This window comes from Gorilla gorilla, chromosome 9 (assembly GCF_029281585.2).
Source record: "Gorilla gorilla gorilla isolate KB3781 chromosome 9, NHGRI_mGorGor1-v2.1_pri, whole genome shotgun sequence".
NCBI classification, from domain to species: domain Eukaryota; kingdom Metazoa; phylum Chordata; class Mammalia; order Primates; family Hominidae; genus Gorilla; species Gorilla gorilla.
Window position 1 is genome coordinate 71,179,626 of NC_073233.2, and position 13,647 is coordinate 71,193,272.

Genomic DNA, 13,647 nt, shown 5'->3' on the forward strand with positions numbered 1-13,647 from the left:
GCACAGAGGCCTAAGTCTGAACACAAGGGGAAAATGACCTCTCTAACCCAGAAATATATATAGGTAATATGTGAGATAGACTCAAAGGTCAGAAGTTTTAACTGAGACTATTAGATGGCATTGAGCATCTAAACTCCTCTCAGTGTCCTTGTGGGTGACATGCTTCAGTGACAGCCATGGTTGACTGCCTCCTCCAGAAGGAGCTCTGCCAGGACACAGAAAGCCCTAAATATCTCATCCTTAAGCCAAGTCATCCTGGGTTCTTACTTTGCAAAAATTACCTATTAAAGCTATTCCACAGGATCAGCATCCAGGTTAGAGATGCAATGTCTTCCAATCCTGTGAGTGCCACAGTGCTTGCACAACCCTCAGATTTTATAATGACTATCCACTGCACATAAGCACTTACACTGCAGGTAGGAAAATATGGCCAGTCTAAAAGTGTCTGTAATAATTTATCTCACAGGATCTAGGTGGCTAAGAATATTTTCAAGGCCAATAACACTGTTTCACAAATTTGTGCTTTCAAACAGGAAGGGACCTTCTGCCTCAAACCCCTTTCCTCTCCCTGTATTGAGCTAACTTCTATATGTAAACGTAAAATCCTGTAAACTACTCTAAAAATCCCTTCCTGAAACTTCTTTGAATCCTATTAAATGTCTTTTTCTGTCCTTGTTGATGCAGTACAATGAACAGATCATATCCAACTATAATTTCTAATTCAAACACCAAGTATTCTTAATCAGCTGTAGCTTCCTGAAGTCAGAAAGAGAGATCAGCACATAGCACAATGCAATGTATACAGTTAGCGCTTACTAAATATTTATAAAATAAAGAAATGAATATATCACCTGAAAAATAGCCCCAGAGAAAGTTAAATGACACTCACCTGTCTGAAAGATGGCCATATATTAGACCTCCCAGCAGTGACCCAGCCCTAAGTAGGGATTGAATCATTAATTTTTTTTTTTTTTTTTTTGAGACTGGGTCTCACTCTGTCACCCAGACTGGAGTGCAGTGGTGCGATCTCAGCTCACTGCAACTTCCACCTCCCAGGCTCAAGCAATTCTCCTGCCTCAGCCTCCCAAGTAGCTGGGATTACAGGAGTGTGCCACTACCACCCGATTAATTTTAGTCACTGAGATTCACATACCAGGTACCACTAGAAGAGAAGGAAATCAGCATAGCAGAGCTTGAGAAGAGTTTCAGCTCTTTAATGGAAACTGACTCCAAACACCGACATATGTACACAGTCTTCAGCTATGCGGGTCCTGCCTCCCTCTCTAGATTCATCTATAGACACTATGCTCTAGTAGCCCAAATTCTAAAACTAAACTTATTTCAGGCTTTCAAATGCAGCTGCCTCTCCCTCTCAATTCCCAGCCTTCCAACAGTCTGTATTCGTGTGTCTACATGTCTTTATTCATTTTCCCCTCAGACCACCTTTTATTGTGTTGTTATACACATTCTTTGGGTATTATAATTAAAAACATATAAGGACACAATTTTTTAAAAAAAACTTCAGTTACCTAAATTTAAAAAATATATTAGAAACCCATAATTTTACAGGAAGGCTTTTTTTCATCATGTAGGCCACATGAGGGCCTTGCCATTGACTTCACTTAGCAGTTTATAATTCAACTACTATAATAACTATCTTTTTTTTGGCCACACATTGAATTGCTTGAAGTGCTTCAAAAATACTGATCCCTGGATTCTGTACTCAGAGGTTACTTGCTGTGGGTATCAGTTTTGCAATGAGTATTGAGAACACTAACCTAGCATAATGTTTGCCAAACAGTATTTCAATTACTTTAAACACTGTAGGTCTTTCTCACTAAATTAGATGATATAATAGCAGGTTCATGTTTAGTTTTTTCGGTCCATTCACTCAATACTAATGCACTTGACTGTATTGTAGAGTTGGTGAGCAATTGCTGCTACCTGCTGAAGGAATGAAGAAAGAGCTGATAACAGTAACCATCTGAGGACTAAGGGTATAAAGCAAGTCTGTTCTTTGTGTTACCTCCAAACATCTTGATCATATAAACAGAAGATCTAAACATGTCCCTTTACATCAGTCACAATGGTGGAGAGGAAGGAGCTTTGGTGGTATACCCAGCCACCAACACAGGGCTCCGTGTTTGGCTCACTCATGTTTAAGAAGGTCACATTCAAGTGAAGGAGATGCTACTGGGGATGGATGAAGCAATGACACTTCTCTGGCCTCAGGTTTGAGTCCAGTGGGATGGAAATCCTCAGGAGGGCAACCTGGCTGAGAGTCCCAGTGTCATTGTCAGAGACGGTGTCATTGTCCAGGATGTGGACCCAGTAGTGATGACCAGGGATGAATGCAATGAAATTCTCCAATAGAAGATGAGGATAATGTATAATGATGGAGATTGTAAGGAAAATCAGATGAAAGATTTGGAATCTCCCCAGGCCACCCACTTGATCCAGAAGCATATCAAAACCCATCGAGACAGAACAGGTGATCCCCAAGAGGAAGCACAATGACTTTGTAGAGATAAGTTCAGAAGAAGAAAGTGTTCCCTTTCACAAAGTCACAGTAGTGCCATGTGGATCCTTACACCATTTTCTTCTCAGTGGGCCCTGTTACACCACTGCAGAAGAGCAATGGAAGGACTTTCCTCAAGTCCTTTGAGTTTAGGCAGCTAGATAGTTTCAGCGAAGTCACAGATATAATTATTTGGCAAAGATACATCTATCTTTTGACAACTGAATATTCTTAAAGGACTACTCTGTGAAAGATCCTGATCTCTGAGCTTTCTGAGAAGTCAACAGTGGACTTTCAGGTGGATATAATTTCCACACAACCTAAAATACACCTAAAATTATACCTGATCAATGGTATGCCATTCTTTTCAGAAAAGGGATATTGGATACTTAAAAGTGTACTGCTTTATTATGCTTTGTGCAAAGAGAATGGCTTTTTCTTGCTGAGGACTGACTTTTGACTAAAAGTTAGTGAACACTAATGAACACAAGAGTCTTGCTCTTGTCTAATTAAAGCAGGTGGAATGCTAAGTATAAACATTGACTTTTGGTAACTGAAGTTCTGCTTCAGTTCAAATCATACCAGTGACAGTGATGTTAAGATTTTTGAAATAGGGAAATAAAGATAAGAGGTAGACAGGAAGGGAATAGTGTCTTTATGTGATAGTTTATTTCACCAAATTTGTTGATTTTTTCGAATAGCATTTTGAACTTTCTGCTGCTATTGCTGTAAAGCAATGGTATTTATTTATACACTTAATCTGTTTATATGTTTATAAGTAAAATGTTTATATGTTTATAAGTAAAATATATCAATGTTATAAAGTTTCATATTCCAGTTAATAAGTGACAGGTACATAAATAATTATACTGTAATGTCATAACTATAAAGAAAATAGACAGTGTCCTATGGAAGAATTAAAGAGAAACTGTTCAATGATTCCTGGGTAGGTGCCATGGGACAAAGGAGTCGTCACTGTAGAAATTAACTTTTACCTATTCTTAGGGGAAGATTCTTGAGACAATGAAACAGTGAATGAAAAAAAGCCAATTTCTAAATGAGGGAATAAGTGTACAGTTATAACAAAATGGTGTGGTATAACTGTGCACCTATAGGATATTGAAAAGCTGGAAGCTGCAAAACATGAAGGGTATTAATGAGAGAAGGTAGGTTGATTGAATGAAGAGCCAAACCAAACAAGCAAAGCCTGTAGAATTTATTCTGCAGACTAAGTAGAGGTTCTTTTTTTTTTCTTGCATAAAAGTGTTATTTATTCATTTATTTAATAATAGCGATAGGGTCTTGCTATGTTGCCCAGGCTGGTCTCAAACTCCTGGCCTCAAGCAATCCTCTTGCCTCACCCTCCCAAAAATGTTGGGATTAGAGGCGTGAGCCACTATGCCCAGCCAAAATTGTTATTTTTGAGGCTAAAAATGAAAAAGAAAATTTTCTTTTCTTTTTTTTTTTTTTAATTGATCATTCTTGGGTGTTTCTCGCAGAGGGGGATTTGGCAGGGTCATAGGACAATAGTGGAGGGAAGGTCAGCAGATAAACAAGTGAACAAAGGTCTCCGGTTTTCCTAGGCAGAGGACCCTGCGGCCTTCTGCAGTGTTTGTGTCCCTGGGTACTTGAGATTAGGGAGTGGAGATGACTCTTAAGGAGCATGCTGCCTTCAAGCATCTGTTTAACAAAGCACATCTTGCACCGCCCTTAATCCATTTAACCCTGAGTGGACACAGCACACGTTTCAGAGAGCACAGGGTTGGGGGTAAGGTCATAGATCAACAGGATCCCAAGGCAGAAGAATTTTTCTTAGTACAGAACAAAATGAAAAGCCTCCCATATCTACTTCTTTCTACACAGACACAGCAACCATCCGATTTCTCAATCTTTTCCCCACCTTTCCCCCTTTTCTATTCCACAAAACTGCCATTGTCATCATGGCCCGTTCTCAATGAGCTGTTGGGTACACCTCCCAGACGGGGTGGTGGCCGGGCAGAGGGGCTCCTTACTTCCCAGTAGGGGCGGCCGGGCAGAGGCGCCCCTCACCTCCCGGACGGGGTGGCTGGCCGGGCGGGGGCTGACCCCCCACCTCCCTCCCGGACGGGGCGGCTGGCCGGGCAGGGAGGCTGACCCCCCGACCTCCCTCCCGGACGGGGTGGCTGGCCGGGCGGGGAGGCTGACTAACTAGAGGTTCTTATCCTTGAATTTCAAAATGATCATCCATGAAACATCTTAAAATGCAGATTTCTGCCCAGCCTGCAAGGATTCTCTTTCAGGAAACGATTTTGATGGATTCATTCTAAAGATTAAATCTAAGGAATCGTGAGATGCTGTTGTAAATTGTTAGAAATGTCTTAGTTTGCTTGGGCTGCATAACAGAATACCACAGACTCGGTGACTTAAACAACAAAAATTTATTTTCTCACAGTTCTGGTGGCTGGAAGTCTAAGAGCAAGGTATCAACAGATTTGATTTCTTCTGAGCCTCTCTCTTTGGTTTGTGGATTTCTTCTGAGCCTCTCTCTTTGGTTTGTGGATAGCTGCCTTCTTTCTGTGTCCTCATATGTTCTTTCCTTTATGCATGTGCATACCTGGTGTCTCTTTTTCTTCTTCTTCTCCTTCTCCTTCTTCTTTCTTCTTCTTCTGGGTTTTTTTTTTTTTTTTTTTTTTTTTGAGATGGAGTCTCACTCTTGTCGCCAAGGCTGGAGTACAATGGCGCAATCTTGGCTCACTGCAACTTCTGCCTCCTGGGTTCGAGGGATTCTCTTGCCTCAGCCTCCTGAGTCACTGGAACTACAGGCATGTGCCACCACGCCTGGCTAATTTTTTTAATTTTTAGTAGAGATGGGGTTTCACCATGTTGGGCAGGCTGGTCTTAAATTCCTGACCTCAGGTGATCCGCCTGCCTTAGCTTCCCAAAGTGCTGGGATTACAGGTGTGAGCCACCGCACCTGGCTCTCTTCCTCTTCTTATAAGAAGAACAGTTGTATTGATTAGGGCCCCACCATATGGGCCTCCTTTTAACTTATCACCAAATATGGTTATATTTTAAGGTATTAGGGGTCGGGATTCCAACATAGGAATTTTGAAGGGGCACAAATCAGGTTTCTATTTTACTAAAATTACCGACCACTAAAAATAGTGAGAAGTCAATGTTCCAGCAAAGCAAACCATTCAGAGCCACATGAGTAAAATGATAAAAAAAAAAAAATGATGATTACAGTTGTGAATTCACTGAGTATTCAATTCTGTTGTAAGCACTTTTAATGTATTCTTTCCTTCAGTTCTCACTAAATTATCTAAATTTTACCCCTGGGAAAACAGAGGCCTAGGAACACTAAATAATTTGTCAAAGGATATACGGAGTGTAAGTGGTAGAGCCAAAATATGGACCCAGGGTAGTCTAACTCCAAAGAAAAGCGTCTTACTCACTTTAATAAATGACTTATTTTCATCTCATTAATTAAATGATTGTTTTTATGCTCAGAAACAATGATGGCATATCTAGAGTCAAGATGGCTGGAAGAGAAGAAGCTGAAACCATTGTGCCCCATCCCCTAAATCTCCCATGAAACACAGAAAATCCAAAGGAGAGGAAATTAGTAAGTACCATGATGACCAAGTATAGATACAAAAAGGAAAGAGAATGAATGCTCTATAGATCAAAATAGTGATGTATCCCTAGAGTAATAAGGATGTAAAGAAGCATGCAGAGAAAAAAGCATTAGTAAAGATAATAATGATCACTAGTAATATATTGACATTTCCTATGTGCCACATACTGGGGTGGGTGATTTCTGTGCATGCGTTATTAATTCCTCACAACAACCCGGTGAGATGGATATTACCCTCCTTGGTTTACAGGGAAATGTAACATGGAGAAATCTTGTAATATGCCCCATTAAGTTGACTGGGATAGTAAGATGTGAACACTGTATAAAGACTAACAAAATCTGGCAGGGAGTCCAGTGTTGGGTACACAGTGGAGGATCAGGCTGGTGGCAATTAGGAAACTATGAGTAATGATACAAACACTCACCTGTAAAATTCTCATTCCACCCTCATGGCACCCAGGCTTCTTCTGTTTCACAGATTCTAGAATTAATTGGACAAAAGAAGCCCAGGTACTGTAATGAGAGTTTTCACACTTTCACTCTTTCAGTGGAAGAAAGAGGAAAGCTGCTCACTTTCTTGTTGAAGTCAAATTCCCACTGGGCACCACCACTGCTATCCCTGTTTTTTGTGCCTATGGGCTCTGATTTTCATCTATTATTTTCTTTCCTTCCAGCATTACTAGTTGTTTTGCTGACTTGATTTAAGTTCTGTAAGATGTTTGAATTGATTTGTTACTGTGCTCAGTTCTTTCCTTTGATCTCATTGATACCTTTCAATATTGCAAGGGGGCAAAACTAGTATTCACATCTCTATTTGCTTAGTGGAAGCAAACTGTATACTGAATCACTGGAGAAATTTTGGTAGGGCAATACTGCTGTAAAAACTGAGGCCTCTTCAACAAGTCTGCATAGAAAGATGCCCTAGGAAGATGCTGCCCTCAAATCTGAATATACCTCCCAGTAAATAAGTTGAATCAGAACCTTCTTTACCTTCTAGGGAGGCAAGATAACCCAGGACACAGGCAAAAGAATTCTGTATTGTAAGATAAGCTTCATCCAAGGATCACCAAACTCGTGACATACAGACAGACAGAGATGTCTCCCAACTTGTGGAAATAAAAGTGACTTCATCTTGGATGCTAATCTGCCATGTTGACTGCTGATTAACCCCAATCCTGGGTATGTCTCTTGATTTCTACTTTATTTACCATCTCTCGTGTAAGAACATGTACTCATCATGTATCCTGCCCTTAGATCAAAGCAATTTTTTTTTAGATGGAATCTTGCTGTGTTGCCCAGGCTGGAGTGCAGTGGCATGATCTCAGCTTACTGCAACCTATGCCTCCCAGGTTCAAGTGATTCTCCTGCCTCAGCCTCCCAAGTAACTGGGACTACAAGCGTGTCCCACCATGCCAGGCTAATTTTTTGTATTTTTAGTAGAGATGGGGTTCACTGTGTTAGCCAGGATGATCTCGATCTCCTGACCTCATGATCCACCCGCCTTGACCTCCCAAAGTGCTAGGATTACAGGCATGAGCCACTGCACCCGGCCAGATCAAAGCAATTTTAATGTCATCACACGAATGATAGGCCATGACAGACATAGCATTCTTGTCTGTTCTGGAGCATCACCTTTAATTGTCTGTATAGAGCACATACAGTCTTTCTCTATTGTCTATAAGCCCTGGGGATAACCATGTGACGATCTGTCTGTCTTGCTGCCACTGAAGACCATATGTCTGTCCATAAGTTTCCCGGTAAATCATCTTCTGCCAACAAACTGGATTTGTCTCCCTTGTTCTTTGGTTTTATGGCTCCTTCCCCATTTGGGGGGTCATTTTGCATATATGTTCCTTTCACAAAATAATTGGAAATCCATGCAGGAGGAGACTAGGAACCAAAGTTTGGGCAAGAGTAAGGACACATCAGTAGAAGAAATTCCAGAGTGGTCCTCTTCATCTATATGGAATGATGTTTTCTGTTTACTAGATGCCTATAGACCACTGTGTGAGTAGGGAAACACCTCAAAAGTGCCAACGGGTCTAGAACGCTTGCTAGTGGAAAGCTGTCTGACCACTGGGGTAATGAAGGTTGCTAGGTGGTGTCAACAGTAGGTTGGCCACTGTTACAGATTTGCAAGTGGCCACAGAAGTGTAGTTACCAGCTGAAATGAAGGTACAAAAGCTAGAGGAAGTATTACAATTAGAAAAAAAATGAGAAATTTCACATCTATGTTAGCATCTAACCTGATGGATAAGCTCGAAACTCAAAGTCACAATTGGAAATCCTAGCCTGCTGCTGTGTTTTCCAGGGAGGAAGGAAGCTGCACTGGCCAAATGTGTGAGTGGTCCTTGCTAAACTGGACTGGAATTTTTTTTGTTTTTTTTTTAAATTTTATTATTATTATACTTTAAGTTTTAGGGTACATGTGCACAACGTGCAGGTTTGTTACATATGTATACATGTGCCATGCTGGTGTGCTGCACCCATTAACTCATCATTTAACATTAAGTATATCTCCTAATGCTATCCCTCCCCCCTCACCCCACCCCACAACAGTCCCCAGTGTGTGATGTTTCCCTTCCTGTGTCCATGTGTTCTCATTGTTCAATTCTCACCTATGAGTGAGAATATGTGGTGTTTGGTTTTTCGTCCTTGCGATAGTTTGCTGAAAATGATGGTTTCCAGTTTCATCCATGTCCCTACAAAGGACATGAACTCATCATTTTTTGTGGCTGCATAGTATTCCATGGTGTATATGTGCCACATTTTCTTAATCCAGCCTATCATTGTTGGACATTTAGGTTGGTTCCAAGTCTTTGCTATTGTGAATAGTGCCGCAATAAACATATATGTGCATGTGTCTTTATAGCAGCATGATTTATAATCCTTTGGGTATATACCCAGTAATGGGATGGCTGGGTCAAATGGTATTTCTAGTTCTAGATCCCTGAGGAATCACCACACTGACTTCCACAATGGTTGAACTAGTTTACAGTCCCACCAACAGTGTAAAAGTGTTCCTATTTCTCCACATCCTCTCCAGCACCTGTTGTTTCCTGACTTTTTAATGATGGCCATTCTAACTGGTGTGAGATGGTATATCATTGTGGTTTTGATTTGCATTTCTCTGATGGCCAGTAATGATGAGCATTTTCTCATGTGTTTTTTGGCTGCATAAATGTTTTCTTTTGAGAAGTGTCTGTTCGTATCCTTCGCCCACTTTTTGATGGGGTTGTTTGTTTTTTTCTTGTAAATTTGTTTGAGTTCATTGTAGATTCTGGATATTAGCCCTTGGTCAGATGAGTAGGTTGCAAACATTTTCTCCCATTGTGTAGGTTGCCTGTTCACTCTGATGGTAGTTTCTTTTGCTGTGCAGAAGCTCTTTAGTTTAATTAGATCTCATTTGTCAATTTTGGCTTTTGTTGTCATTGCTTTGGTGTTTTAGACATGAAGTCCTTGCCCATGCCTATTTCCTGAATGGTATTGCCTAGGTTTTCTTCTAGGGTTTTTATGGTTTTAAGGTCTATGGACTGGTATGTTAAGACCTGAAATTTGTGGGGACCAATTGGTGAGTCAGATGAAGACACATAGGTTCTTTCAGGGAGGGAGAGGATAATCAACCTCCCTTTTTGAGAGCAAGACGGCTCATACAGCAGAAAGCAAATGCCTAACACATGCAGCTGGGCAATATCAGACAGCCTTTTCAGAAAACTTAACTGTCTGAGAGTACATCTTGGCAGAATTATTGTACATAGGAAAAATGTTTGCATAGTTGCTGAGAGAAGGCATAGCCACATGGATGGTGCAGTATGGGATACTGGTGTGGATGGCATTTCCCTAGCAGGGAGTGAAGCTGAAAAAATTAGTAATATAACCTCTTATCCTCCTTTGAGGAGGCATTTGCATAATGCTAGAACTCTTGAGGGCAATCATAGTCTTACGGACTGGATTATCTTGGCTATGATGGAGGCTTGGCCAAATGACTTCCTGGGTCAGATTTCAGCATGAAAATATCTGGAGAAAGCACAAGGCAATTTATGGGAGTTTGACAAGCATCAGGTCATATATGCCTAACAACTTTAGGACCAGATAAAGTTGTGTTTGCCATGGGCATAAAAGTCAGTCATTGCAAAGTGCCCTTTATGATTGCCATGGTTCTTTCATATCCTTCTTGAGCTCCCTTGTGAGACAAGATGTATATAATATGGAGGAAGCTATAGCTGATCCTGGAGAAACTGAAAAGTGAAGAGATAAGGTCCAACTGGTTACTAAACAAAAAGGAAAAAATGGAGAAGCCAAACCTGTCAGCCTGAAAAAAGGAGGTCTAAAAGGCCCAGATCGGATTACCAGGAAACAAATGTGCTATGATCTGATCTCACCTGTGCTAGACAAAGAAAAACATAGACCAGCAGCCCAATGCCATATTAGTGGGCCTTTGGAAAGACCTCCTCCTGATCATTAGTTTAGACTCCTTCTTAGTGCCCCACCAAAAGAAAAGAAACTTTACATAAAATTACTTCAATTACCATGTTACAGAGGTGGAAGCCTCCCCAGCCTAGAGACTAGGGGTGGTGCTAAGGTTGCTTCCATTTGTGAGCAACAGGGGGCAACTAGAGGTGCCACATGAAGCTCAAAATCTAGTGGACTTCAAAAAAAAGCAAAGAACCTTAACGTTAGTAGACACAGATGTAGACTGTATCTTAATTCATGGAAATGCAGAGATATACCCTGGTAATTGGGAAGCTATAGATTATTACAGGGGTGAACAATCTGAGTAAAACAAACTCCTCTCCTCGGTGTTGAGTGGAGTCCCTCCTGGTTAGTATACTGTTTTAATCTCACCTATTCCAGAAAATATCTTTGGTATGGACATCCTTTTAGGATGAACTTTGATACAAAACTAGGCCCATTCTGCCAGTTGCATGGAAAGCCAATCACTGATTAGTGAGTTTTGCAATACAGAAAAGAATTATTCACAGGGCCACCCAGTCAGGAGATGAGATAATAGCTCTCAAATCTGCCTTTCTGTAGATAGGGCTTGGAATATTTATGGGATAAAAAAGCAGAATGGTCTCAGGTGTGGGAAAAGGTGATTGGCAATGGAGGTAAATGAGGTAATTGGTAATCTGTGCAAACACATTCAGAGTTCACAGATCTTCATAGGACACATATTCAGAAAATGGCAGTATTAGCAGGATCTGAGGGAGAAGTTTTTGGCCCTATGACATTAAAAGGTCACTTGGGCATTTGAACAGACTCAGTTGAAGGGTTGGTGGTCTCAACCCGTTGAAGCTGGACAAAGGCTGCCCCTAAGTTCCTGAAAAAGCAAACAATTGTTACCATGGTGACATATACATCAGAGGTGTTATCTATAAGGAAGCTAGTGAAGACCAAGTTATAGCATTTAGCAGTATGGCTTTCAGCTGTGTGGGTTAAAAAAATCAATAAGAAGCAAGTGACTAAAAAGATTAGACTTTGGCTTCAACTTTACAAATATCTTTGGGACAATTCCATACAAGTTTGGGCAGTAAAAGCTATTTTGAGAAGGGAATCAAAATGGGAACCTATATACATCCCTCCCCTAGGGTGCATTATCAGTATGATACCTACCATCTTCCTGGTGGGATGGAAGAGATTACAGCCATGGTACAGAAGCTTGTTGAAGTTAATATTATATGGCCAGCTGAGTTCTTTCAGTCTTATGTGACAGGTAAGGAAACTTGACGGCACCTGGCACATGAGAGTAGGCTTCCAGAAATTAAATAAGGTGATTCCTGAGATACATGCTGGTATTCCTAATATAGCTCAAGTGACAGAACAACTAATACAAACTCTAGGCACTTGCCATGCTATATTAGACTTGGCCAATGCTTTCTTCATTATTGCTTTATACCCTGACACGTGGGATCAATTCCCTTTTACTTGGAATGGTCAATAATGGAGATTCCATGTGTTGTCCCAGGGTTTTCTACATAGCCTCACTATTTGTCATGGAATTACTTCTAGATATTTAACTTTATGCCCACTGCCACCTACCATTAAATGGTTTCATTACATTGATGATTTGTGCTAACCTCTGAAGACTTGTCAGTGCTACAGCAACACCTTGACTCATTGTACACCGTTCTGCAATCCAGAGGATGAGCCATTAATTCCCAAAAGATACAAGGCCCAGGATTTCTTGTAAAGTTCCTCAGGGTCACTTGGTTGGTAAGACATGCCTTATCCCAGGTGTAGCCATTAATGAAATACAACAATTTCCCACACTTAAAAAATCAGTTACAAAGTTGCTTAGGTCTTTTGGGATATTTGTAGGCTTTTTGTCCATATTTAGCTCTTTGTGTCCCCTATACAGACTAGTGAAAAATGGAACTAGTTGGTACTGCATAAGGAGCAAGATGAGGCATTAGAGAAGGCTAAAATACTAGGGGCTCAGGCACAAGCCTTAGGCTACCCCCTTTGGGGTACAAGTTCCTTATAGATCCTGGAGATCAGACCTTGGTCAGATGTATAGTTTGTGAATATTTTTCTCCCATTCTGCAGGTTGTCTGTTTACTCTTTTGATAGTTTCTTTGGGGATACCAAAGTCTTTGGATGTAACTATAAGCCCTAAGGGAACCAGTTGGGACCTCTGGAAAGTCCAGCATGGGAAAGCAGTTCCCCTAGGATTTTGGTCACAACTATGGAAGGGTGCTGAAATCTGCTATTCTCTGATTGAACAACAGGTCCTGGGGATATCTATGGACTTGCAGCCAGTTGGACCCATAATTTCTGGAAAGATCAAGTGGTGTTTGTTTTTAGTTCTGTTTATGTGGTGAATACATTTATTGATTTCTGTATCTTAAACCAACCTTGCATTCCAGGGATAAAGCCTACTTGATCATGGTAGATTAGCTTTTTGATGTACTGCTGGATTTGGTTGGTGCAGGTTTATTTCTGGATTCTCTATCCTATTCCATTGGTCTGTGTCTGTTTTTGTACCTGTAACCTTACAATGTGGTTTGAAGTTGGGTAGTGTAATGCCTTCAACTTTGTTCTTTTTTGTTTAGAATTGCTTTTGCTATTCAGGCTCTATTTTGGTTCTATATGAATTTTAGAATAGTTTTTTTTTTTCTAATTCTGGGAAAAGTGACCTTGGTAGTTTGATGGGAGTAGGGTTGAGTCTGTAGATTGCTTTGGGACTTGTGGCCATTTTAATGATATTGACTCTTTTGATCCATGAGCATGGGATTTTTTCATTTGTTTGTACCATCTATGATTTCTTTCAGGAGTGTTTTGTAATTCTCATTGTAGAGATCTTTCACCTCCTTGGTTAGATGTATTCCAAGCTAGTTTTTTTCCCAACTACTTTAAATGGAATTGCATTCTTGATGTTACTCTCAGCTTAAATGTTATTGGTGTATAGAAATGCTAGTAAATTGTGTACATTGAATTTGTATTCTGAAACTTTACTGAAGTCATTTATCATCTCTAATAGCCTTTTGGTGGCAGCTTTAGGGTCTTCTAAGTA

The 13,647-nt window shown here is 40.5% G+C and overlaps 1 pseudogene; it reads right to left on the reverse strand.

Moving 5' to 3' along the window:
- Positions 1-885: 885 nt before the first annotated feature.
- Positions 886-2,478, reverse strand: LOC129525239 (steroid transmembrane transporter SLC22A24-like; annotated as a pseudogene).
- Positions 2,479-13,647: the final 11,169 nt, after the last annotated feature.